The 4699-nt window shown below is 36.2% G+C and overlaps 1 long non-coding RNA gene across 1 annotated transcript; it reads right to left on the bottom strand.

The window, feature by feature from the left end:
- Positions 1-585: 585 nt before the first annotated feature.
- LOC120890060 (uncharacterized) lies at positions 586-4432 on the bottom strand. Its single transcript, XR_005734323.2, has 3 exons — positions 3442-4432; positions 1564-1626; positions 586-737 (listed from the first exon to the last, which is right to left on the bottom strand). It is a non-coding gene; the product is annotated as an uncharacterized LOC120890060 (long non-coding RNA).
- Between the last annotated feature and the right edge of the window lie 267 nt (positions 4433-4699).

Here is a 4699-nt window from a genome sequence, read left to right as displayed (position 1 = left end):
AAAAAGTATTATCTTTAATGTGAGAGATTGCAATATATTTTGCAACATCTGTTCTTTTTTTTCTTATATTAGTAGAATCTTCAAGTTGTAACCATGCACGTAATTGTTCAGAATAAACACTACATCTTCTAGCCTTTATTGCAGCCATGCATGGCCATGTCACCAGGGATTTTCCAATGAGATGTATGCAGAAGTATTGTATGGGAGCTAATTCAAACTTTCCCTAAGAGATAACTGGACACCTACTAGATTCTCAAAATTTAAAAGTATTAAATTACTAAGGGTTGGTGAGGAGAAATAGCAATAGGAACTCTTAAACATTGGTGGTGGGAGTATAAATTGGTATAATCACTTTGGAAAGCAGTTTGGCATTTATTGAACAAATGCAAATATTTGCATATTCAATAATCCAAAAATTTTCCTAAATTTATGTTCTAGAGAGATATATATGGGTGTAATAGCCCCAAATTGTAATAATCTCAAGATCCATAGTGTCAGTCAGTTTTCTTATGACTTGAGCCATCAAACCAAAAACAAATCTATGCCATACAGATTATTTGAAAACAAATACCCAAGACAATAAACTTATAAAGAGGAAAGGTTTATTTTGGCCCACAGTTTTGGAGGTTTCAATCCATTGGTTAGCCCAGTTGCTTTGGGACATATAGTGAGGTTCATAAACATCTAAAACATCATTGCGGGGAGCATGTGGTAGAGCAAAGTTCTTCACATTATAGCTGGGAACAAAAGAGAAAAGGAAGGGGTTACAATCCCAATAATTCCTTCAAGGGCAGACCCCCAATGACCTAACTTTCTCACATTAGGCCCTACCTGTTGAACATTCCCCCATCTCCCAAGATATGCCATAGGTTGGGGGAACCAATACTTTAACATGTGGGCCTTTGGGGATACTTCAGATTCAAACTATAGCATCCATCAACAGTAGAATGGATAAATATATTGAAGTATATTTATATAATAGAATACATTCAGCAATGAAATTGAAATATATACATATGTGTGTTTTTTTGTGTATATATATGTATATATGTGTGTGCATATATATCTTGCTTCTTCTATTGAGAGGATGTTGAGATATATATGTATGTACATACATATACACACATGATATATACATATACATACATATATATGTCTGTGTGTGTGTGTATATATATACACACACACACACATCCACTGAATACAACAAGCAAGAACACAAACACAAAAATTCAAAAACAGGCAAACTAGGCAAACTGTGTCATTTAGAAACGAATACTTGGGTGGAACTCTTTACATAAAAGCAAGGCAATGATTACTATAAAGTCAGGATTATAGTAATCTCTAGGTCTAGAGGGAGATTTCCTCTAGGGAGAGTTGTGATTAGAAAGGGAATCACAGGGCTTCTGCAATTTTGCAGTGTTCTGCTTTTTTACTGTAATGGAGGTTCCATAAGGATTTCTTTAAAATAATTTTTAGAACTACACATTGACTTTATGCACTTTTCTATATGAACATTATATTTCATAATTTAAATTGCAGATACACAGAGAGACATGGTACCTTTTAGTCTCTCCTCTTTTTCATCTTTTCCTCTATCTTGATGCTTGAAACATTCACCTAAGACTATAATAACAGAAGAAATGTCAGACTAATGATTTGGAAGGAAGATAAGTCCCTGAGAATTCTGTGGGGCCAAGCTACCATATCAGTCCTGAACTTCTTACCTCTCGACTTTATTTACTTGAAAAAAAATAAATTTCACATTATTTTCAAATGTTCTGTTACTTATACAGTCAAATATGACATTAATGGATATGCCTATGTACAAAATTTTCAAAAAGACAACTCACCCAATAGAAAAACTGCCTGATCTTATAGACATAAATATACATAAATACATATATATTCTCCATATTCAAATGCACGTATGTAAATAGGCAATTCATGGAAGAAGAAATCTAAAGAACTCATAAACATCTAAAACATATTTAAGCAATAATCAGAGGAATAGATGTTAGAATGAAATAGTTTAATCAATATATTGGATCAGCAAAAATTTCTGAGAAGCAATATATTCAGTACTGTTGTATATTCAAGAAAATGATCCTGCTCATCATTATTTATGTAAACTGCTATACATTTCTGGAAAGTAAATTGGCAATATCTATTAAATTTGAGATGCTCTTATAACTTGAGCCAGCAAACCAAAAACAAATCTATGCCATAAAGATTATTCGAAAACAAATATCCAAGAATTGTATATGATGTCTGTCAAGGTAAAAATCTGGAGATAATCTGTTAATTATTTATAGTGGAATATTTAGATAAATTATGGCACTTACTATGTGTGAAGTATTGTGTTATATATATATATATATAATATATATATATATAATATATATATATATAATCAGATAGTTGTTTAGTGAGGAAAGTAAGTTACTCATTTGAATATCACTAGCCAACTCTGTGTATGCCTATTTATACACGGGAGAAAATGTGAAAATATATGAACATATAAGAAAGCATGAAAAAATACAAGTCAAATTATTAATATTGGTTACCTGGGAGTCAGGGTGGAAATAGAGATTACTTTTTCTGTATAAGTCTTTGGATGGTTTTATTGGTTACAGTGAGTATGTTACTTTTATAACTTTTACAAAATTGCTTATAATTAAAATAAAATATATATGTACCTGTATATTTATGAATACAAAATAATTAATGTGTGTCAATGGCAGGTGAACATCTGTAAAACTGATTACTGCCAAATCAATATGATTGACGCAAATTGCACAAACCTGTACAAAATAGAATGAAGTAGGCGACTTAAGAAAATAATGTGATCTCTGTGAATAACGTGATAACTGTAAATAGTAATGTTTTACAGTATTTCAGTGATCAACTAGAAAGGCAACTATTTGCTAGTAAAATAAATACATGCTACTTCCTGGGAAAGAACTCAGTGCCAAGCCATGTCATGGAAAAGAAGTCAGGAATTAAAAATTACAGAGAAAAGGGCAGTTCTTCCTCAGCTAGGTCTAGTGACTTCAAATGAGAATGTACGGTGAGGGTGGAGGGGTGGCTGCCTGTCAATCAAGGTGTAAAATCCACCTGTCCCAATTCAAACTTACTGTCTTTCTGTCCTTCCTTAAATGTTCTTCCGCCATTAAGGCACAATCACCTAGCTAGATACCTTAAGCAAGCTGGCCTCCTCCCTTTTGCTCTCCTTTTCCCTGAATCCATTTTATTGCTAAATCCTCTCAATAATGCCCTTGGAAAGCTTCTGCCCTTGCCCTCCCTCTGGCCCTGTTGCATTTGGCCAGGACTATTAATAACAAGCCGGGACTCTTGGGTCTTCTCGTCCCTTCACACTAGGGTCCCCTGACTTTTCCAGCATCACACTCGGCCTCGTGCCGTCAAGGTTTTCTCACTCACGAGGACGTTGGTGACAACCGGACCGTACACGCAGGGTTCCAATATCCTGTGAGCCCCCTAGCCTGTGGGCCTCCGCCGGAAGTCGAGGGGTGGGCTGCATCAGGGGCGGGGCCTGGCTTGGCCAATGGAAGCGCTGAGTTCAGCGCCTGAAGTCACGTTCTGAGTGGGCGGGAACTTTCCCCAGGGGAGAAAAGCATAGGAAGAGCTTTTACTTCAGGTAAAAGCCCTGAGTGACTGGCTTAGGGAACGGGGCTGGGAGGGGAAGATACTCCCTAGCCCAGAGTAAGAAGAGATCAGGCCCGAGCTAAAAGAGGGCAGCTCAGAAATTTCTGGAAAACAAATTCGTGAGGCCTGGCTGATGTGGCCTTGTGGGGACAAGAGACCAGAACCAGCGTCCACTTAAACTAATTAGGCAAAGAAAGTGGGGTGCGGGGTACAAAGGGCACTGCCACAAAAGGCCAGTGGAGTTTCAACCCACCGGCTAGAGGTTGCTTGGGTTAAACAACATGAGTAAGGAAATGAACCTCGCCTCCGTGATCTTACATTGTTAAAATGTGGTTTTTATGTGAGGGAGGAAGGGGAGAAAGTTGGAGATGCCTTAGAACCGTGGGAGTAGGAGAAAAGCCAGCTTGAAGATTCACTCGCCTCTATGTGATTGTAATTAATATTGGGAAAACTTACCTCCCCCGGCCTTGAGCCTAAGAACCCAACCTAATTGTTGTATGCGTTTCCATTTGGGCCCAGTAGAAACCAGTCAGGAGGTAGCGCAAGAGAAAGCAAATCTTTAGGAATAGATAAGCCAAAAAATAAAAAAATAAAAAAATTTAAAAAACGGTGGGAGGGATTGCTGCAATTCAGAAGTTGATCATTTAAATGTACCTTCTCTCTAACCATGATTTTACTTGTTTACTTCTTTGGTTTTAGAAAATAAGAACAATTTATGTTCTTCCCATTCACCCACTACTATAAGATAGGCTCAAATATCTATAATTCAATGAAACACACTTAACAAATGAAATTCTAAGAATGTATGTAAGATGTGATACCTTAAGAACTACATATTTAGCATGAATGTGAATGACTTCAATACAAAACTTTTTTAAGGCAGTTGATGAGAGTGTTGAGTATGAAGTTGATAGAGATCATTGGCTTCACAAATCAGATGCAAAGGCTAACATGAACTGAAAGAGTAAACTAATACTTATTTTTATTTTTTGAAATGACTTCTAGAAAGGAACAATCAGATAAATTTTTGAGA

Source organism: Ictidomys tridecemlineatus, chromosome 4 (assembly GCF_052094955.1).
Source record: "Ictidomys tridecemlineatus isolate mIctTri1 chromosome 4, mIctTri1.hap1, whole genome shotgun sequence".
NCBI classification, from domain to species: Eukaryota; Metazoa; Chordata; class Mammalia; order Rodentia; family Sciuridae; genus Ictidomys; species Ictidomys tridecemlineatus.
The sequence above is the reverse complement of the archived record's forward strand: the minus strand, read 5'-3'. Positions and strand labels throughout refer to the sequence as shown.